The 23752-nt window shown below is 39.9% G+C and overlaps 1 long non-coding RNA gene across 4 annotated transcripts in view; it reads right to left on the bottom strand.

Moving 5' to 3' along the window:
- Window positions 1-23752, bottom strand: part of Gm30504 — a 233251-nt gene that overhangs the window by 145688 nt on the left and 63811 nt on the right. Inside the window, exon 5 of one of the 4 annotated variants that reach the window (XR_378924.2) lies at window positions 1538-2172. The exons of the other annotated variants lie outside the window; for them this stretch is intronic. This is a non-coding gene — a long non-coding RNA (predicted gene, 30504). Of the gene's footprint in view, window positions 1-1537; window positions 2173-23752 lie in introns of those variants that run through there. 4 annotated transcript variants of the gene reach the window in all.

Raw genomic sequence — 23752 nt, 5'->3', positions numbered from 1 at the left:
GACTGAGAGGAGAAAAGAGAGAGGAGAAGCTAGCTGTGGTCAGGATGTAAAGTAAATTAATAATTAATAATAATAATAACAATAATTCAGAAAACAACCAAGGTTTATATAACTCTCAGAGCTAGAATTAGCTCCCTTCATATGCTGATTAGGATGAAGCTAAATATATCTAGGTATAAGTCAATGAATGTAGATTGCTATAGAAGAAGAGAAGGACAGGGGAAAGTTGCTGATTATTCCATTATTAGTTATTAACTGGCTAACTCCAGAATTACTGAACTAGTATAACACTGAACTTGGTGACATTTTCTACCAGAGTTCACATTGGTCCTTACATTTCCCTAATGATTGAATTCTGTAAAATCACTAATGTACAGGAAAACAAAAATGAAACGCAAAACACAAAACAAAAAAAACCTTCAGTGATGAGTAAAATGTACCCCAATCCAGCAAGATAACTTGGCTGCTACTAAGTAAGGAAACCTCTTGTCACGCAAACGAACTGTGAGGTTTACACAGTGGCAATGACAGATGTTATATATATGCAGACTGTAAGAGGCACACTCCATCAGCTACTGAAGTGTTTCATGTTTTCTAATAAGACCATCTGTTTATAACATGAGTGATTAGCTTTTCTCTCAGATGGGAGTTTAGTCCTGCTTCTGTCTCAGCAAACCGAACTGGACAAAGGTAACTTGTCCAGGGGTGCCTGCCAAGTGGTCACTCCTGTTGCCTAGATGACAGCGCATTACCTAAAACATCTTTTTTTTCTCTCTCTCTCTCTCATTGAACAGTTCCCTGCATTTTCAACCTACTCTCATAGCTAAAACAGGCAGGTAGTACACAGTCTTAGAAGGTGACATTTCTGTAGGCTTCTGTGTTTTCCAAACACACTTCATACATATCATCTTTAGGTTGGTCAAAATATCTGCTCACTCCAACATAGACTTTTCATTAAAAATTCTCCATATAATATAATATAATATCATAATATAATAGAAATAATCATGTTTCCTTTTCTCTCTCTCTCTCTCTCTCTCTCTCTCTCTCTCTCTCTCTCTCTCTCCCCCTTCCCCTCCCTCCCCCTCCCCCCCCTCTCTCTTAAACATTGTAAGTGCTCCAGTTCTATCAGGGTACAGAGACAGATCCTTCCCTTGGGCTTCTTAGGCTATCATTGTCTGGCCCTCACTGCCATTGCAGCCTCTTGTCACATCTCAGGCCAAACACCTGGTGTTCAGAATATCTCTTCTGTCATCTTCTTGCCTCACTCTGGGAAGGCTTTATCACATCTCCTGGAGACCCACTCTTCACTCGTGGCTCCCTTGCCCATGCCTCAGGAATCCTTTCTGACCTTCCTATTGAGACTTAAAATTCCTTCCTATGCCTGTCTTCATCATGTCACACACACACACACACACACACACACACACACACACACACACACACACACATGTGTATACATATATACATATATATATAATTACTAATCACACTGCAACATTTCATGGGTGTGTTCAGTTTTATATTTGAAATGTGTTGCATGTTATAAGCCTAAGCCTTTTCAGGCCATGTGAATTTTGATCTTTAATGCATGTCAGGGGCAAGAGTGATTTTGGGAGCCAGCAAGACCACAGAAAGTCATTTCATCTAAGGTTCAAAGTTAATAAGGCTTTACTGTTCAGAGAAGCCTGGTCATTCCCACTCAGTGTCTACCAGTAACTGCCTACTGCCCCATGTCCCCGCTTCCTGCAGCTTTGCCCTCCTGGTAGCCATTCTCACTCAATAGCCTTATTTCTCCAGCTGACTTTTGCTTGCATTCGTCCCAGTTCTTTTCATTACTCTGCCTGGTAACCTGCAAGCCATTGATCCCTCTCTCAAACAGCTCATCACAGGCTCAGCAGAGGCTCGGCCCCGGTGCAGGTCATCTTCCATAAGCACGGAGCTTGACACTTTCATATTTAAAATTGTTGCCAGGAAACTCAGATGGAGCCATCCACAAAGGCAGCTGATGGCAGGGGAAATGTCATTTCTCGATAAATGCTTCCCATCCTTGGTTAGATGCGCTCCAGGGAGTCTTTCGCTTTCAGGAATTTTGCCGCAGATGAACATTGATGGCTTTCAGGGTTTCTTTCACTCCTGGATCTACTATTCTGTCAGTATGTCTTTGCATAGCTGCATGAATAAAAAAAAAAGACTCGTAATGTTTATTGAGCAAAAATGAATTCTTAAACTAGAGAGGTAAGTGGAAAAGAAATCTATAGCACTGCTCAGAGATTAAGATGGTTTCTTAAAGGCTCTGAAGTAAAACCACATTAGATTCCTTGGGATGGGAAGAGCATGGGTGTTTGAAACAAGGGGTCTAACTGCCATGTGGTTGCCATGGTACTCTCCAAGGATGCTTCAAACAGGACCTGTTTATAGAAACCTAGTAGTGTAGCTGGTCTTGGTTTACATTTAAGCGAGCTATACTGTATCCTGAATTTGACCCACATTTTACATTAATTCTCAGAACAGCGGGCATTTCCAAAGTCATTCAGCTGTTACTAAGAGCTAACTATGCTACCTTCATACACACCTTAATATTCTTTATATGTAGCAAAAGAGCTCATTTTCCTAAAGAGACCTTACACTCAATATTTAAACGCATAAAGCTTTTAGGTGTACATATTTTTTTTATGGCTTTCTCTTATTTGAACCTGGTTTCCTATTTGAGTTCCTACCTACTTCCCACCCATGTCCTTTTTTTTTTTTCTCATTAAGACAAATCAATACTTTCACTTATATGTGTCTTTAAATTAGCCTCTAAATATTCAGGCATGATTACTAATCTTCTTAACTTGGTCTTGGGAAGTGTCCTTTAAGTTGCTCAAGGAATGAACTCAGAACTTAGAGGGTCAAGTTCAGATGTACATCTCAAAAATACATGAAATACTATACCTAGAAACATATGGAATCCACAGCCTGGTGGTAACTCTTTATAATTCATGAACATCCAGGAAAATTTTTAATATAATTTCCTCCTCGATGGGGAATTCATTCATAAAATAGCAATCACACAGTATCACAGTATAGTTGTTCCATATTGATATTATAAGTGTGCTTCATATAGAGTATCATAAATATAACAGCATCACAAAATACACTGTGGTTTAAGGCCGTGTGGGTGGGTCTGAGTAACTGCTTTAACTGTAGATTATTCAACTCAGTGCTTCGCAGGTTTGTCCTAAAATACTAATGGATGGATCATGCTGGAACATGTAATTCTAAGCATGAGGGTAACTGGAGAAGGAGGGGATGCTCTGTTCAACTATAGGAAGACACGGTATAGGAAGCACAAAGAGATGGGCTCAGCTGCAATGTGTCTAACCACAGTTAGCAGTCTACAGTATGTGGCAGATCATCTGAAGAACAGTTATAGTAATCTCTGTAACGAAGGGCACACACACACAGTTATTGCTTGTTTATAGACCAGCGTGGTTTCCCAAGCAGAAATATTTACAGTGGTTTATGGTTTTCATTATATATAAATAGTGCTGGGTAGGGTTCATAGATTTCATCACAAGGTACCAGGAAGGTAGGGTCAATGTTTTAAAGTGAAGAGCAGATGAACTAGATAAAGGTTTGTGGACTTCATTTTGAGAAACATGAAATAAACTAAATAGTGACATTAGAATGAAATTTGTATTGATTCGCAGAATCTCTTTATTGCCTTCTCACGGAGGCATGGCTCCCACTTACCATCTGCCCAGGTATTGCTCTCTCCTAACCTTTAGTCTCTAAAAACATATATCATTGTTTAAATTAACCTGAAACAGATAAGAAGTATGCAGTATGGCTTCATGTGTAAGATGTTGACATAAGAGAAAGCTTCAGGAAGCTGACTAGTTACTTCTAATTCACTAGGTCCTGACTTTGTGACAGGTCAACCTGGATGGAAAGTCTGTGGGCTACACCCATGGCCCTTCTTTCCTTACTAATCCCTGGACATGATCTAAATCATGACCAGGATTACAGTAGAATCCAGCACATGTATTGCAATGGATAATACATGGAAGCGACCCGAAAGAAGTAATACTACTAAAAGGATCAGAATTTTATTTTTGCTCGATTTTATCTCAAATAATACCTAGAGAGGAAAAGAAGTAGGATATTTAGAATCATGACAAGACAGTTTGGGGTGCTGACCCTACCTCTTACCATAAGACAAACACGAGGATATACTGGTTCCTAGATATGGAAGCGGAATTGATAACTAACCAGAAGAGAAACAGGGAGCAAGAATCTTGCAAGAAATTATGCATAACATGCAATCTGTCAAAGTGAATTATTACACCCAGTGTAGCAAGCAACACATAGCTGTAATGGCAGTACTCTGAAGGCTGAGGCATGAGAATCGCATGTTGAAGGATATCTTCAGGCAATGTGGGAAGTCCCTACCTTTAAAACTAATAAAATATCATAGATGCATATAGTTACAATTTTCTGGTAAAGCATTTCTCCCTAGTAGTAAATTGTTTCATATTGTAAATACTGTTAAGGAGGGAAAAACATGCTGTTATAATTCTCTATTTCTGGGAATCATACCTGAAAACTAATTATGTAGAAACCTAACAGGAGTATTCACAAAATTATGTTTTGTTATAATTGTATTTTCCTAGGCATTGCCTAATGGTTCTGTCTGCTTTGATATTTTCATGTGCTCAAGTAGAACATAAGTTTCTGGTAAGAAGAAATTCTTCAGAAGCCAGAAAGAGTATAATAGGGACCCATCATACACACATAGGATCATTACCCTTGAAAAGTTTCTGGTTGTAAGAGTAGGCTGCCTCTGTGTCATTAGGGATCTGCTAGTAAGATCGTATTTTGAGGATATTCTTTGTCAACCAAAAGTAGAAAGAGGGCTAGCAGGTGAGGAGAAGGACTGCTGGGAGAGAGCAAGAGAGACTAATTACAGAACAAATATGAGCAAGATACATGATACACATATGTGAAAATGTCATAGGTCATGATGAAATGTACCACTTTTAGTAATTAGTAAATTTAGTAATTAAATTTTTTAATGTGGAATTTAAAAGAGCATTAGGTAAATATCAGCAAACATATCAATCTACCTTTTACTTTTCAAATTATTGTAATATTTGAAGATGGTACTGGTTATGATAAAAACTGAATACCATAGTGATTTCCTACACCAGCCCTAACTGAGTGCTGGCAACTAAGTACAACATAAACTTATTTCCTTATAGGTCTGGAAATAGAGTGTCCAAGAGCAAGGTGTCTTTAATATTGGTTTTCAGTGAGGCCTGTCTTCCGGGGTTGTTTTCATATGACCTTTCTTTCTGTATGTGTATGGAGGGACAAGGTCCTTGGAATATCTCTTTCTTCCCTGATTTGACACCAGTCTTATATTAGTAAGCTTCCCTGTGACTACATTTTATCTTAATTATCTCCCTGGAGTCTCTATCTCCAGATTAAGTTACCCTACAGATTAAGGCTTCAACAATCAGATTATGAGTGGGCAAAATTGAGGACATCATCATGACTTTTATGGAAAATAAGAACTTGGGCCGTCCTTCCAAAGTAGATGTTGAGTTCTTTAACATACTTCCAGTTCAGCCAGTGATACCAGCCCTCCCCAGCCAGGACCCTACAGAGTCTGAGTTGCAACTGACTCATATGGTAAAAACAACTCACAATCCTCTTTACCAGCATGGGTTATGATGACGGAGGGTTGCATGATGCTGTAGGTAGGACCAGCTTCCTAATGTGTACAGCCTTTTCCTGATTCAGCAGGTTCCTGAAACACTGGCAGTAGCTCTTGTAGTTATGGTCATGGTAAGGTGGTTTGCTAAATAAATGTCATTGGAGAAAGGAAGAAAGGAAGAAAGGAAGAAAGGAAGAAAGGAAGGGAGGAAGGGAGGAAGAGAGGAAGGGAGGAAGGGAGGAAGGGAGGGAAGGAGGAAGGAAGGAAGGGAGGAAGGGAGGAAGGGAGGAAGGAAGGAAGGAAGGAAGGAAGGAAGGAAGGAAGAAAGGAAGGAAGGGAGAGAAAAAGACAGACAGACAGACAGAAAGAGAAAGAGAAAAAGGAAAGAGAGAGAAAGAAAGAGAGAGAAAGAAAGAGATGGGGGAATGGGGAAGGAAGGAAGATACAAAGATAAAAAGAAAGAATGATACAAAGATACAAAGAAACAGAAAGACACAGAGCCTAAGAACTCCTTGGTTGGCTGATTCCATGCATGGGAGCTCCTTTTTCTCCTCTTCTGAGCAGAGGAAGGGTGGTTGGTGCTGGGTATCACTCTAGGAGTTCAGCCAATATCTTGCCCCTTCAGCTTTCCCCACTGGTTGCAAGCTTTGAGTGCTGACACTAATTAGAGAGTATTTCACTCATCAAATTATTTCCCTTCTTTCAAAGAAAGAGGGAAAAAAAACCAGTAGGGGTCAGTTTCTGTGGACTTGCTTTGGATCACACAGTTCTAAAATCCCTTAATTATTCAAAAGCCAGTAACAATATGAATTTGATTATTTATGACCTGATTTATACTTCAAAGCCTCTTTCTTGACGTGTCAGCCCCTATCACATGGACTCAAGTGTTTCTCTCCTTTGTCGAAATTGTACATCAAAGCCCATAATATCCAGTGTGGCTGTATTTGAGTACCGCCTTAAGAAAGTAAACATAGCTGTGATGTGGACAGGGCCCTGGCTTAACAGCATTAGTGCTGTCCTCTGAGGGGTCATGCACACTTCCCGCACACACCAAGGAAAGGCATATGAGTGCATTTTGAAAAGGTGACCACTCGACCATCCATCCGTACCTCCACCTGGATTTCTGAGCTAGAGAATAGAACTGAGTTTCTATTGTTTGGTCATCCCAGTCTACAGCATTGTGTTGTGGCAACCCCAGTATGCTAATATATCCCATCACTGTGTGGCCATGGAATGCATGGTGTCATCATCTTAACTATTTCTCCTGCTACTAGGGGTGTAGTAGTCCTGGAAACGCAGCAATCAGATTGGCACACGCTGCTTCTCCCATCATCCCCCGCCCAAGAGAAACAGACATTGTTACTAAGACTCTTAAACACAAGGTGGCTTCCCAGAGAAGTTGACTGCCTCGATGTATCTGTATTTACTGTTCTTTTGATCAGTTATAATCCAAACACACCTCAATTCTCCATTCATATCTGAGTCCCTCAAGTTTAGGGCCTCAGGATGCTTAAGAAAGAAAAGACCACAGTCCCTTCATTGGCTACTTTGTTCTGGGCTTTGTGCTTGAGCTCTTGTCACATGCATCAATCACCCTTTAGCTGCCTCCACCGTGCTGTGAGACATCTTTTTATTTTTTTTATTTTTTTTTTTTTTCATTTTTTTTTATTAGGTATTTAGCTCATTTACATTTCCAATGCTATACCAAAAGTCCCCCTTACCCACCCACCCCCACTCCCCTACCCACCCACTCCCCCCCTTTGGCCCTGGCGTTCCCCTGTACCGGGGCACACAAAGTCTGCGTGTCCAATGGGCCTCTCTTTCCAGTGATGGCCGACTAGGCCATCTTTTGATACATATGCAGCTAGAGTCAAGAGCTCAGGGGTACTGGTTAGTTCATAATGTTGTTCCACCTATAGGGTTGAAGATCCCTTTAGCTGAGACATCTTTTTAAAGGCTGAGAAAAAGCAACTCCCACTTCTCATGATCCTCCCACACTTCCATCTTTTCAGCTTGCTCTCTCTCAAACCCTGACCCAGGTTTAGTCCGTGGTAGTAAGTGTCCCCGTGACCTGTGGAATTTTATTGTCCCCATGCCATCCGTTTTTTGCACTACTCTTCTTAGGTAGAGTTGATGTCATTGCCTTCCAGATAATCACCCGGTTGAGTAGGCTTCCCTCAGCATTGTTTTTACCCCTTTGGCTGTAGTTGGCTGACCACACCCATGGAAAGATAAATCCATTCACTATTAACTCCGTCTCATCGCCCACGCTGTGAAGTGTGATTGCCCTGCAACAAAGTCATAACCATCTACATCACTGGGCAAGGTACATTCACTCTCCTAATCATCTAATAAGATTTTCCTCCCCAAATCCCCAAAATCCCTCTACAATTCTCAAATTAATTATGTCAATAAGAAAACAAATATAGTGTATTTACTTAGTCACATTCAGACTTTTACCTACCTATATAAACACTCATATAACTTACGTTTAATAGCAATCATAAACACCACCATTTGCCTATTTTATTCCTTTTCTCTTACTGAGCTAAAATGGCATTATTTAGTTATTTAGTTATTTTGCTCTGCCTTCTACCTTGATGTCTTTAATCTCTGCCCAATCATCTTCCAACTAGACTAACAGGCCATGGCCTCCCCCACTTGCAATATCTTGTCTTGTGCTCAGTACTACCACCAGGTAGTGAAGAGATTAAAGTAGCAGGTAAAATTCCATTTTTGTTTTTCAGACTCCATTTTAAGTTAGCCTGTCTTCAGAGAGACATGTGTTCTGCAAAAGACCACGGAAAGTAGACACAGCAACTATAGCTAGCTGATAACAACAGAGTGGGCTAAGAAAACATAAATTGTTCCCAAGTCAAGATGTTCCTTTTAGATGAATGGTCCCTCCTTGTGGTTTGACCAGATACTATGAACCAACTAGCTTAAAGGCCAAGATTCCTTTTACCCTCTTACCCAATCATGTAACACCAAGGCTTGGATTGGAAATCCCCACGTAATGTTTTTACCCCCTCTATAGACCCCTCCCCCCTAGACCTCGGGCCATTCTCCTACCCTGCTGAGTTGGGGTGGTTTGTGGCAGGAGCTCGAACTCAAATAAAGACTCTCGTGTTCTTGTACCGGAGTTGTGGTGGTCTCTTTGGGGGTTTTGTGGTCTGGGCACAACAGTAGAGAGTACCTAAGAAACAGTGTCTGAGATTGTCCTCTTCCACTGCATACACTTCCATGCACATACCCACACAAATGTTACTACCACACACACCTCTACGTTCTTCTGGATTGCAACAAACCTACATTACTTCCTCAAAACACTGTCACTTCAATTGTCTTGTGTGAATGAGTATATAATAACAAAAATATGTATGACACTGTTTAAACCAACTTAAAAACATTTTCATAAGAATTTACAAAATAACCCCTTAAAATGATCTCCAATTGTTTTGAGCCCATTTAACCTCAAAGCCTTTTCAGATCTCAAGTGACTTTTATAAAACCTCACTTGTCAAGGTCAATAACAAGATTATGTTGAAAACAAACATCTGCTGCGTGATCAATAAAATAAATACTGGGTATATGGTGGTAAATGGTTTTGAGCAAGATTGGCCTACATCTCAGTTTTTCTAGAGAATCAACATGGTTAATATTAACAATTACTCTCATTCATACATCACTAATTACAAAAGCATAGACACTTCTATTTTCCTCAGCAGAGCAGATAATACTAAAAATAAAATCTCATTTCTAGGAAGTTAATCACTCCACCAGTTTTTCACCCACCATATTAATGACTCTATTGATGTGCAGGCAACCTCATTGTTAATTTCTGACAACTGCCAAAACTCTCTTAGCAATAGAAAAATGATTCCTAGGTTAATATTGAAAGGGGTGAATCAGTGTGACTCTCACTACGACACAGAATTTCCCTAAAAAGCCCACCACTGGGGTAGGTGGAGGGCAGAAAGCCAATGTGTTGAACTATCTAGGATATGATTCTTGGGCTCCCCACTTCCCAAGGCTATTTCCTCCGTAATCTCCCTCATGGGAATGCTAATGGGATAGGCAATAATATCAAAATAGGAATAGCTTATAAACTGTGATAAGTTTTATTTTTAAGAGCTTGTCTTAGTCAGGGTTTGTATTCCTGCACAAAGCATCATGACCAAGAAGCAAGTTAGGGAGGAAAGGATTTATTCAGCTTACACTTCCACATTGCTGTTCATCATCAAAGGAAGTCAGGACAGATACTTACACAGGACAAGAACTTGGATGCAGGGGCTTATGTAGAGGCCATGGAAGGTGCTTCTTACTGGCTTCCTTACTCTGGCTTGCTCAGCCTGCTTTCTTATAGAACCCAGGACTACCAGCCCAGGGTTGGCACTGCACACAATGGGCTCTCCCACCCTTGATCAGTAATTGAGAAAAGGCCTTACAACTGGATCTCATGGAGGCATTTCCTCAAAGGAGGATCTTTTTTCTGTGATAACTCCATCTTGTGTCAAGTTGACACACAAAACCAGCCAGTACAGAGCAAAAGGGCACCATAAAATAATAAGTTAGACTAAGTTGTCTTCAAATACTTTTAGTGTTCGGGATGCATTATAGTGATAGAATGTTTTCTCCCTTCCCTTGGGTTTAATCCCCAGAACTGCAAATAAAAGGTTTTTAAGTTTTTAAAAGTAGTGTTACACATATTTTTGTAAATCAATACTCATTTGTGTAGGAGAAAATGATAATATTGTTATTAAATAAGATGGAGTTATCTTTTAACTTCTCTTGAATTGTTGGAAGCCATCCCTCAATATTCTTTGTGTCTACAAAAGAATATAGGGGGATGACTCATGTGTGTGTGTACATGTGTACAGGTGTGTTGTGCTCATGTGTGTGCAGGTAGATGCATGCATGTGTACGCAGAGGTCAGAGGACAATTGTGGGTGTCATTCATTCCTTGGGCACCTCTTCCTTCCTTTTGATACAGCATTTCTCATTGGTCCAGAACTTTTCCAAGTGGGCTAGACTACCTAGCTATCAGGTTTTGACGTTTCAGCTCTCCACTGCACTGTGGCTTTGAATACAAGCAGGTGCCTGTTGATATATATATATATATATATATATATATATATATATATATATATATATATATATATATATATCCAGCACATTCCAGGCAACTCTCAGTCCCCAGTGGTCTGCCTGGCCATACACTGGCAGGTGATGGCCGACCTGTTTTTATCTTGTGGAGACTCTGACTCAGTGCTCCAAAATCTCTCCACCCAGCTCACTAAGTTCCCACTGTCTGGTCATTACCATGCCAGCCTCATGCTTCAAATTCTCCACGGCCTTTGTGGTGCACATTAGGCAAACTCATGCTTTGCCGCCATAACTTTTTCTCTTGAACCTGGATGAGCCGCTGTGTGAAGGAAAATGCAACACAAACTTAGTTCAGAAACAATGGTAACTCAGTCTCTGGGCACAACAACTAAAACCTAATCTTGTAAGCCTTATTAAAATCTGATTCCTCCAGTGGTGAATCTTTGCAGATCCACCATGATACTGGGAAACTCTAGCAGCTACATCTTACCCCTCTGCTGTCCAGTTCCAAAAGGACCTAACTCTCTCCTGCTTCCTCGCTTCCTCATCAAACCCGGAAGTCCCTCCTACTCGCCCAGTGATTGGCTCCTTTATTCATTAGGGGATTAGTTCACAAGAAGCCACCTGAGTACATGACTCATTCCTCATTCCAGACAACCTCTACCAGGAGAGCAGAATTAACATAAAAATACAAGTAGCACAGAGTCATCCACAACAGGTACAAAGGTGCTTGCTTTTTACTTGGGCTCTTGGAATCCAAACTTAGTTCCTCACCTAAGTAAGATAAGTGTTTTATCTAATGGGCCATCTTCCAGCCCTCCGATGCTTTTTATTAGGTTACTTAAGCTGAGTCATGTACTCAGAATTAATAAATACAGTCTTCCATAGACATTCTCCCCTCTATGAATGGTAATGCGGTAGGCATTGCCCAGGATCAGCGAATCCAGAGAATCAAGAGTTAATGCCATTGCCTCTTGTTTGGCTGAGGTTGTTAGTTTCTTCCTTGAACAAGCTTAGGAGGTGAGACCATTCGGGTGTTTGCAAAACTGTGAATCTTCCTAAGGATCATAACAGTGAATGTACTAAAAATGTTCCCACCACTTCCAGCTCTTTTATTAGTGAGTTTCTTCAGAAAAGAGCCTTTGATTGGATAATAGGATTGTAGGGGATGACAGTGAATTTTGTTTTCCTGTTCTCTCAGGTTTTGTGTTGTCCTTGGAAATGTATTACATCACAAACTCCATCTACCAATCAAATATGAAATTAGGTGCTCCATTTTGTTTAACAGCTAGACAGAAAGTGAAAGCTTCCTTCATGATCAATTGCCTGCTTCAAGATAAACGGAAAGATAGATGAAAATATACAAGATATTTGCAAGCTACTGAGTGCCCACTTGTTCATTTAAATACTATGTTTAAGGTCTTTTTTTTCCCCTCTCACAGGTATTTAGCATTCTTTGTCTTAAAAATTCCCCCATATTACTCCATTTGTTATGCATCTAATGTTCTGCCTGTTTATTGTCTAGTGTGAACTATACTTCAATTACTAGAAGTGAGAGGAAATAGAAGACAATTCTATTTACTAACAACCAGTTGTGTTTGAAAAATAGCACATTTTTAAAGTGAAAAAATATTTTCGTCTCATGGTTGATAGTTTTGTAAATTTTTTGTTGTTTTCCTCAGAGGATTCAAATTCTCCAAAGGTTTGTAGAATGCTGAAATTTTGTGCAGAACTGAAGGAATGAATACAAGAAAAATTTCTTCCCCTATACTTTTAAAGCTTCCTGTCCAATCTTAGTAAACATTTTTTTTTAAAATTAGGTATTTAGCTCATTTACATTTCCAATGCTATACCAAAAGTCCCCCATACCCACCCACCCCCACTCCCCTACCCACCCACTCCCCCTTTTTGGCCCTGGCGTTCCCCTGTACTGGGGCATATAAAGTTTGCGTGTCCAATGGGCCTCTCTTTCCAGTGATGGCCGACTAGGCCATCTTTTGATACATATGCAGCTAGAGTCAAGAGCTCCGGGGTACTGGTTAGTTCATAATATTGTTCCACCTATAGGGTTGCAGATCCCTTTAGCTCCTTGGCTACTTTCTCTAGCTCCTCCATTGGGAGCCCTGTGATCCATCCAATAGCTGACTGTGAGCATCCATTCTGTGTTTGCTAGGCCCCGGCATAGTCTCACAAGAGACAGCTACATCTGGGTCCTTTCGATAAAATCTTGCTAGTGTATGCAATGGTGTCAGCGTTTGGGTGCTGATTATGGGGTGGATCCCTGGATATGGCAGTTTCTACATGGTCCATCCTTTCATCTCAGCTCCAAGCTTTGTCTCTGTAACTCCTTCCATGGGTGTTTTGTTCCCAATTCTAAGGAGGGGCATAGTGTCCACACTTCAGTCTTCATTTTTCTTGAGTTTCATGTGTTTAGGAAATTGTATCTTATATCTTGGGTATCCTAGGTTTGGGGCTAATATCCACTTATCAGTGAGTACATATTGTGTGAGTTCCTTTGTGAATGTGTTACCTCACTCAGGATGATGCCCTCCAGGTCCATCCATTTGCCTAGGAATTTCATAAATTCATTCTTTTTAATAGCTGAGTAGTACTCCATTGTGTAGATGTACAACATTTTCTGTATCCATTCCTCTGTTGAGGGGCATCTGGGTTCTTTCCAGCTTCTGGCTATTATAAATAAGGCTGCTATGAACTTAGTGGAGCATGTGTCCTTCTTACCAGTTGGGGCATCTTCTGTATATATGCCCAGGAGAGGTATTGCTGGATCCTCTGGTAGTACTATGTCCAATTTTCTGAGGAACCACCAGACTGATTTCCAGAGTGGTTGTACAAGCCTGCAATCCCACCAACAATGGAGGAATGTTCCTCTTTCTCCACATCCACGCCAGCATCTGCTGTCACCTGAATTTTTGATCTTAGCCATTCTGACTGGTGTGAAGTGGAATCTCAGGGTTGTTTTGATTTGTATTTCCCTGATGATTAAGGATGTTGAACATTTTTTCAGGTGCTTCTCTGCCATTCGGTATTCCTCAGGTGAGAATTCTTTGTTCAGTTCTGAGCCCCATTTTTTTAATGGGGTTATTTGATTTTCTGAAGTCCACCTTCTTGAGTTCTTTATATATGTTGGATATTAGTCCCCTATCTGATTTAGGATAGGCAAAGATCCTTTCCCAATCTGTTGGTGGTCTTTTTGTCTTATTGACGGTGTCTTTTGCCTTGCAGAAACTTTGGAGTTTCATCAGGTCCCATTTGTCAATTCTCGATCTTACAGCAAAAGCCATTGCTGTTCTGTTGAGGAATATTTCCCCTGTGCCCATATCTTCAAGGCTTTTCCTCACTTTCTCCTCTATAAGTTTCAGTGTCTCTGGTTTTATGTGAAGTTCCTTGATCCACTTAGATTTGACCTTAGTACAAGGAGATAAGTATGGATCGATTCGCATTCTTCTACATGATAACAACCAGTTGTGCCAGCACCAGTTGTTGAAAATGCTGTCTTTCTTCCACTGGATGGTTTTAGCTCCCTTGTCGAAGATCAAGTGACCATAGGTGTGCGGGTTCATTTCTGGGTCTTCAACTCTATTCCATTGGTCTACTTGACCATAGGTGTGCGGGTTCATTTCTGGGTCTTCAACTCTATTCCATTGGTCTACTTGTCTGTGTCTATACCAGTACCATGCAGTTTTTATCACAATTGCTCTGTAGTAAAGCTTTAGGTCAGGCATGGTGATTCCACCAAAAGTTCTTTTATCCTTGAGAAGAGTTTTTGCTATCCTAGGTTTTTTGTTATTCCAGATGAATTTGCAAATTGCTCCTTCTAATTCGTTGAAGAATTGAGTTGGAATTTTGATGGGGATTGCATTGAATCTGTAGATTGCTTTTGGCAAGATAGCCATTTTTACAATGTTGATCCTGCCAATCCATGAGCATGGGAGATCTTTCCATCTTCTGAGATCTTCTTTAATTTCTTTCTTCAGAGACTTGAAGTTTTTATCATACAGATCTTTCACTTCCTTAGTTAGAGTCACACCGAGATATTTTATATTATTTGTGACTATTGAGAAGGGTGTTGTTTCCCTAATTTCTTTCTCAGCCTGTTTATTCTTTGTGTAGAGAAAGAACATTGACTTGTTTGAGTTAATTTTATATCCAGCTACTTCACCGAAGCTGTTTATCAGGTTTAGGAGTTCTCTGGTGGAATTTTTAGGGTCACTTATATATACTATCATATCATCTGCAAAAAGTGATATTTTGACTTCCTCTTTTCCAATTTGTATCCCCTTGATCTCTTTTTGTTGTCGAATTGCTCTGGCTAATACTTCAAGTACTATGTTGAAAAGGTAGGGAGAAAGTCGGCAGCCTTGTCTAGTCCCTGATTTTAGTGGGATTGCTTCCAGCTTCTCTCCATTATCTTTGATGTTGGCTACTGGTTTGCTGTAGATTGCTTTTATCATGTTTAGGTATGGGCCTTGAATTCCTGATCTTTCCAAGACTGTTATCATGAATGGGTGTTGGATTTTGTCAAATGCTTTTTCATCATCTAACGAGATGATCATGTGGTTTTTGTCTTTGAGTTTGTTTATATAATGGATTACATTGATGGATTTTCGTATATTAAACCATCCCTGCATCCCTGGAATAAAACCTACTTGGTCAGGATGGATGATTGTTTAATGTGTTCTTGGATTCGGTTAGCGAGAATTTTATTGAGGATTTTTGCATCGATATTCATAAGAGAAATTGGTCTGAAGTTCTCTATCTTTGTTGGATCTTTCTGTGTTTTAGGTATCAGAGTAATAGTGGCTTCATAAAATGAGTTGGGTAGAGTACCTTCTACTTCTATTTTGTGAAATAGTTTGTGCAGAACTGGAATTAGATCTTCTTTGAAGGTCTGATAGAACTCTGCACTAAACCCGTCTGGTCCTGGGCTTTTTTTGGCTGGGAGACTATTAATAACTGCTTCTATTTCTTTAGGGGATATGGGACTGTTTATATCGTCAACTTGATCCTGATTCAACTTTGGTACTTGGTATCTGTCCACAAATTTGTCCATTTCATCCAGGTTTTCCAGTTTTGTTGAGTATAGCCTTTTGTAGAAGGATCTGATGGTGTTTTGGATTTCTTTAGGATCTGTTGTTATGTCTCCCTTTTCATTTCTGATTTTGTTAATTAGGATTTTGTCCCTGTGCCCTCTAGTGAGTCTAGCTAAGGGTTTATCTATCTTGTTGATTTTCTCAAAGAACCAACTCCTCGTTTGGTTAATTCTTTGAATAGTTCTTCTTGTTTCCACTTGGTTGATTTCACTCCTGAGTTTGATTATTTCCTGCCGTCTACTCCTCTTGGGTGAATTTGCTTCCTTTTTTTCTAGAGCTTTTAGATGTGTTGTCAAGCTGCTAGTATGTGCTTTCTCCTGTTTCTTCGTGGAGGCACTCAGAGCTATGAGTTTCCCTCTTAGAAATGCTTTCATTGTGTCCCATAGGTTTGGGTACGTTGTGGCTTCATTTTAATTAAACTCTAAAAAGTCTTTAATTTCTTTCTTTATTCCTTCCTTGACCAAGGTATCATTGAGAAGAGTGTTGTTCAGTTTCCACGTGAATGTTGGCTTTCCATTATTTATGTTGTTATTGAAGATCAGTCTTAGGCCGTGGTGGTCTGATAGGATACTTGGGACAATTTCAATATTTTTGTATCTGTTGAGGCCTGTTTTGTGACCAATTATATGGTCAATTTTGGAGAAGGTCCCGTGAGGTGCTGAGAAGAAGGTATATCCTTTTGTTTTAGGATAAAATGTTCTCTAGATATCTGTCAGGTCCATTTGTTTCATAACTTCTGTTAGTTTCACTGTGTCCCTGTTTAGTTTCGGTTTCCACGATCTGTCCATTGATGAAAGTGGTGTGTTTAAGTCTCCCACTATTATTGTGTGAGGTGCAATGTGTGCTTTGAGCTTTACTAAAGTGTCTCTAATGAATGTGGCTGCCCTTGCATTTGGAGCATAGATATTCAGAATTGAGAGTTCCTCTTGGAGGATTTTACCTTTGATGAGTATGAAGTGTCCCTCCTTGTCGTTTTTGATAACGTTGGGTTGGAAGTCGATTTTATCCGACATTAGAATGGCTACTCCAGCTTGTTTCTTCAGACCATTTGCTTGGAAAATTGTTTTCCAGCCTTTCACTCTGAGGTAGTGTCTGTCTTTTTCCCTGAGATGGGTTTCCTGTAAGCAGCAGAATGTTGGGTCCTGTTTGTGTAGCCAGTCTGTTAGTCTATGTCTTTTTATTGTGGAATTGAGTCCATTGATATTAAGAGATATTAAGGAAAAGTAATTGTTGCTTCCTTTTATTTTTGTTGTTAGAGTTGGCATTCTGTTCTTGTGGCTGTCTTCTTTTTGGTTTGTTGAGGGATTACTTTCTTGCTTGTTCTAGGGCGTGATTTCCGTCCTTGTATTGCTTCTTTTCTGTTATTATCCTTTGAAGGGCTGGATTTGTGGAAAGATATTATGTGAATTTGGTTTTGTCATGGAATACTTTGGTTTCTCCATCTATGGTAATTGAGAGTTTGGCCGGGTATAGTAGCCTGGGCTGGCATTTGTGTTCTCTTAGTGTCTGTATAACATCTGTCCAGGGTCTTCTGGCTTTCATAGTCTCTGGTGAAAAGTCTGGTGTAATTCTGATAGGTCTTCCTTTATATGTTACTTGACCTTTCTCCCTTACTGCTTTTAATATTCTATCTTTGTTTAGTGCATTTGTTGTTCTGATTATTATGTGTCGGGAGGAATTTCTTTTCTGGTCCAGTCTATTTGGAATTCTGTAGGCTTCTCGTATGATCATGGGCATCTCTTTATGTTTGGGAAGTTTTCTTCTATTATTTTGTTGAAGATATAGGCTGGCCCTTTAAGTTGAAAATCTTCATTCTCATCAATTCCTATTATCCGTAGGTTTGGTCTTCTCATTGTGTCCTGGATTTCCTGGATGTTTTGAGTTAGGATCCTTTTGCATTTTGTATTTTCTTTGACTGTTGTGCCGATGTTCTCTATGGAATCTTCTGCACCTGAGATTCTCTCTTCCATTTTTGTATTCTGTTGCTGATGCTCGCATCTATGGTTCCAGATCTCTTTCCTAGGGTTTCTATCTCCAGCGTTGCCTCGCTTTGGGTTTTCTTTATTGTGTCTACTTCCCTTTTTAGTTCTAGTATGGTTTTGTTCATTTCCATCACCTGTTTGGATGTGTTTTCCTGTTTTTCTTTAAGGACTTCTACCTGTTTGGTTGTGTTTTCCTGCTTTTCTTTAAGGGCCTGTAACTCTTTAGCAGTGCTCTCCTGTAATTCTTTAAGTGACTTATGAAAGTCCTTCTTGATGTCCTCTATCATCATCATGAGAAATGTTTTTAAATCTGGGTCTAGATTTTCGGTTGTGTTGGGGTGCCCAGGACTAGGTGGGGTGGGAGTGCTGCGTTCTGATGATGGTGAGTGGTCTTGATTTCTGTTAGTAGGATTCTTACGTTTGCCTTTCGCCATCGGGTAATCTCTGAAGCTAGCTGTTATAGTTGTCTCTGGTAAGAGCTTGTTCTTCAGGTGTCTCTGTTAGCCTCTATAAACAGACCTGGGAGGGTAGCTCTCTCCTTAGTTTCAGTGGGCAGAGTATTCTCTGCAGGCAAGCTCTCTTCTTACAGGGAAGGTACCCAGATATCTGGTGTTCAAACCGGCCTACTGGCAGAAGTTGTGTTCCACTCACTAGAGGTCTTAGGATCCCGTGTGGAATCCTGTGTGGGCCCTCGCGGGTGTCAGGCGACTCCGCTGGCAAGGTACCCCGGTGCTAGAGTGGAGTGGAAGGGACTTGTGCCCCAGGTCAGGCCCGGGTAGTCTGCTTCCCTATTTACCGCAGTCTCAGGTTCCGCTCAATTGGATTGGGGCAGACGCTGTGTTCCACTCACCAGAGTCTTAGGATCCTGTGGGGAATCCTGTGTGGGCCCTTGCGGGTGTCAGGCAACTCCACTGGCAAGGTACCCCGGGGCTCGAGTGGAGCGGAAGGGGCTTGTGCTCCAGGTCGGGCCCGGGTAGTCTGCTTCCCTATTTACCGCAGTCTCAGGTTCCGCGCGATTGGATTGGGGCAGGCGCTGTGTTCCACTCACCAGAGGTCTTAGGATCCCTTGGGGAATCCTGTGTGGGCCCTTGCGGGTGTCGGGCGACTCCGCTGGCAAGGTACCCTGGGGCTCAAGTGGAGCGGAAGGGGCTTGTGCCCCAGGTCCCTTAGTAAACATTTTTACAGATAAACACACAATACCTAAAAACTTAAAAGAAAATTTAAAAGCATAAATTAGGGATTATAGTACTTAAGTCTAAGGAGTTAAAGTTGGGTTGCAGCTGAAAAAGAAACACATAAAAGTAAGTAGCCATGCCAACAGGATAAACAAGGTTCCAGGGAACGTAAGCTATTCCAATAGAATAAATTATGCTTTCTTTTGACTTTGAGGTCAATGCATCATCACCCAATTCATATTATTTATATCTGGTTCACACGCTCTTATAAGAAAAGAGCCCTTCTCCCATATTACATTCACACACACACACACTGCCACTTGGTAGTCAGTTTTTTCTATCAGCATAACCTAGGTATAGTCATTGTATTCTACCTATTTACAGACAAGGTGACTGATACACATAATATTTAGACAACTTCTTCAAAACCCAAGACTGGGTTCAAAATGTCTATCAATCTTAAACCTAACATTACTGTCTCCAGACCATGATTTAAAAAATGAACACAAGGTATTTCAGAATGAATTGTAACCTCAGAAAGCCTTTCATCAAAACTCATTTCAAACAAAATCCTCCTTGCATCAGGATTTCAACTTAATCTTCTCCCCAGCTTTTCCACTAAAAGTGAATTTCCACCTTAGTCAAATTGACTGTACTGATTTTATAGCACCATATATATTTATGGTACTGCTTACTAATGCAAAATAATTTCAAGTTGAATTCAGAGTTTGTGATGGTCAACTACTTGATGCAATATGACCTCCTAGGAGACAAGCCTCCATTCACACCTGTGAGGGGTCTTCCAGATTAGACATGCCTGTGAGGAGCTTTGGTAATTAGTTAGTTGAGGGACAGGAAGGCAGGTGGGAAAACAATTAGGGGAACAATCCTCATGTGGGCAGCACCATTCCCTAGACTGGAATTCTGGGCTGGAAGAATGGATAGAGAGCGAGCTGAGCACTGCTGACACTTATCACTCTCGGGATCCCGGCAGTGGTGAGCCAGACTCTTCAAGCTCCTGTTGCCTTGAGTTCTTAGCCATGCTAGACTGCACTCTAAAATTGCCATGCAAAATAGACACTTTCTCCACTAAGTTGCCTTTATCAGATTATTTTATCATAGCAGCTGGAAAGATAATTAACACAGAGTTCATACACTTGACATATATTGGGGCAAAAAAATAGTCTTCCTTTGTTTTGGAGCCTGAGCCAGCTGCCACTTCTTGCACAATGCTACAGGTCTGTATGAGAACTGTTCTTAGTGTGTTTTACTGAATTCTGGGGAGAATAAAATTCCCAGGACCCTTATTGCATCCCCCTGTCTGATGGTTATTCATTGTCTGGATAAAATATATTTTTGATGAAAAAGTTAAGAGAAAAATGCTTTTATATGAAAAAAAGATTTATGTGACAGAATGAGATTTTTATCCTAAAAGAAAAGATTTCTCTAAAGTAGGAAAACAGATAACATCAAAACTGAAGTTAAAATACACTGTAAGTTTATATAGAAATTAAAGAGACATGGGTATCACCAAACTGACTGTGATTAAAGGTTAATAAAACTTCTTAATGTCAAAATTCAGTGTGTTTATGCCAGACTGGAGCCTGACTCTCCATTTACAACAATAAAGTGTCTTAATGAAGATACTCACAGCCATGTAGTTTATAAATTAGGGTAGTTTATAAATTAAATATATGCGACTAACATCTGATAGTCACTTTATTTTCAGAGTCTTTATCTTTCAAAAAGTCACACTGCTGCAGGAGGTATGTCTAGCTCTGATTTAAATGACAAGGGAGCTGGAAGTTTATGTGAGTATCTATAAAGCGAGATTATCTTTTTGACTTAGTTAATTCAGGGAGAAAGTGTTGTAGGATATTTGATCACACTGTGGAACCTGAGATTCTATTGTTTGCTGGAAAAACCTGTTTCTAGTTGTGTTGTGGCTCAGCTTTAGTATACACCTTTAATCCCACACATTGAAGGCAAAATTTGTAGAAGCAAGCACCTATGTTTGAAAGTAATGTCTAATTGAGCGGCAGTGATAGAAGAGAATATGCCCAACTCTCATGAGTAAAGAGTGGTGACTTCAGAGAAAGCAGTACAGAGGAGGGAGGGCAGTTTTACTGGGAGTATTATATAGATTGCAGGAAGAACAAGCTATATATAGGTGAAAGAGGAACAAGCCAGAAAATAAGAAGGAGCCAGAACGTATTACCAAAGGTAGTTTGAGGCCAAGAAGAGCAATTTGGTCAAAAGTTGAAAGAAGCCAGATGGAATCAATCAGCTTAGAGAGGAGTTTGAGCCAGAACATCTGAGTTGAACTAGCCAGCCAGAGTTCAGAAAGAAATAGAAAGGGTGAGATTATTCAGCAGTAAGTTTCAGAGGCTGAAACATTCTAGGCCTAGATAAGACTGTACAGAAGTTACAAGCTTCAAGAACTAGGCCTAGGTTAGCCAAGGGAAGCAGTAAGCCTCTGAAATGCCAATTGAAGTAGGAGAATAAAAGTTACAAAAGAAGCTGGGCAGTGGTGGCACATGCCTTTAATCCCAGCACTTGTGAGGCAGAGGCAGGCAGATTTCAAGGCCAGCCTGGTCTACAGAGTGAGTTCCAGGACAGCCAGGGCTATACAGAGAAATCCTGTCTCGAAAAACAAACAAACAAACAAAAAGTTACAAAAGTCTACCACTTACTTTTGATGGTTGATGGTTATCAAATCAAATTTGTCCCTGTTGGAAATTATTATTTCTAAATTTGAAGTTGAAATCCTGATTTTGATAATAAATGTTTGAAGATCTACAATCACAAAAGGAACCTGGATATTCTCTCAGCCTAAATTCTCTCAGAGCATAACTAACTCAAGATAAACCCTTCCACAGCTTGTGCTTGTCAGATGGATAATTAAACAAATATATAGTGGGATTAAACTTAGATGCACTGAATTTTTAGAAATATATAAAGAAAGTGTTAATGGTGGTGTTAAAAACTCTGTATCTCTTATGCTAATAAAAGGATTTTTAATGAGTGCTCATCATTTTATAGGTGACAAATCAATCTATCAAATGTAGTAATGAATGAAGACATTGATTTTGGCAGAAACACATACTTTACATGTTAAGGAGAAAAAAATGACAAAAAGACAAAATATAAACCTTTATGAGTTGTTGTACACTGACTATAAAAGTATATAATTCAAAATTCAAAATATGTGTCCAGAAGTCCATAATGCAATTACATGATGAACTCACAATTGTGTTCTACTTTGGCCATTGTTATACTTTCTCTAAAAGGCCATAAAAATGATATGAATATGTATTTATAATATAGTGTGTGTGTGTACATATGAAATACATATACACATATAGGTATTAACTTATTTTTCTAAGGTATTAGGAAATGTATAATGTTCATATATGATTAGACTGATACTAAAAAGGATTATGGGTAATTTGTCAGTTGAATTTAACATCCAATATCCATTTTGTTGAACTCTGTACCTGAGCCTAATAGGACACTGGCACACAGGTTAAGAGTTGTTGGCAGATTTGATTTGGAAACCTGCATGGTAAGAGGATTGCAAGCTCAGGTGGTATTTCCTCAACTGAGTCAGGAGTCAGAAACTATCTTTCCAGAAATCTCAGACTTTGCTTTAAGGCAGTGGTTCTCAAGCAGTGGGTTGAGATCCCCACAGGGATGGCATAGAAGACATCTTGTATATCCCATGTTTACATTATTATTTATAGTAGCAAAATTACAGGTATAAAATAGTAATGCAGTAACTTATAGTTGGTGTCATCACAACATGAGGAACTGTAGTAAAGGGTCGTAGCATTGGGAAGATTGAAAGCCACTGGCTTGAGGCCCACCAGCATTACTGAGAATAGGAACTTTCCTAAGCGCAGCCAGCTGTGAGCGTTGGGTTTTTTTATCTAGCCCCTTTACTGAATTACATCTGTCTATAGCCCTGGCTGTCCTGGAACTTACTTTGTAGACCAGGCTGGCCTTGAACTCAGAAATCTGCCTGCCTCTGCCTCCCAAGTGCTGGGATTAAAGGTGTGCGCCACCACAGAATATGTTATATGGAAAAAAAATCTATTTTCAATAAAAGAAAATTTAAAATAAAAAGTATGATGTCAAAACACTGTCCAAAAAACAGAGTTGTGCAAGGGGAGTTACACGAGGGGAATTCTCAGTGCTTGTGAGAAAACTTCAAGAAAACAAGAGCCTTGTGACTTCAGTTTCTTCAAAAACCCAGAACTGTTCTTGGATTATACTTTCATGCCCCTTGCAGATGTAGCAGTTAGGAGTTGGTTTCCTGTAGATTATTCATTACAACTAGCTATTGTTATTTATTTATTCCTCTATGGAAACGAGCAGCTTGCCCTTGTGATCATACACAGCTTAGACTCCTGAGAACTTTACTTGGGGACCTTTCTTAGTCCTCAGGGTATAAATTGTCTGACACTCAGAATAAAGTTGGCTATTGCATGAGACTTTAGTCTGCTTCATTTTTAGGCTCCATTCTCCCAGGTTCCACTGCCTCTAGAGTGGTAAAAAAAAATATGAAAAGATAAGAAATGTAGACTATATGTAGAAAAAGAAAAGATGCCTATAAAACCTTATTCAGGCAAGAAACAAGTTAAAACCAACCAACTAAACAGTTGAAACATTAAA

This window comes from Mus musculus, chromosome 8 (assembly GCF_000001635.26).
Source record: "Mus musculus strain C57BL/6J chromosome 8, GRCm38.p6 C57BL/6J".
In the NCBI taxonomy this organism is placed as follows: domain Eukaryota; kingdom Metazoa; phylum Chordata; class Mammalia; order Rodentia; family Muridae; genus Mus; species Mus musculus.
The sequence above is the reverse complement of the archived record's forward strand: the minus strand, read 5'-3'. Positions and strand labels throughout refer to the sequence as shown.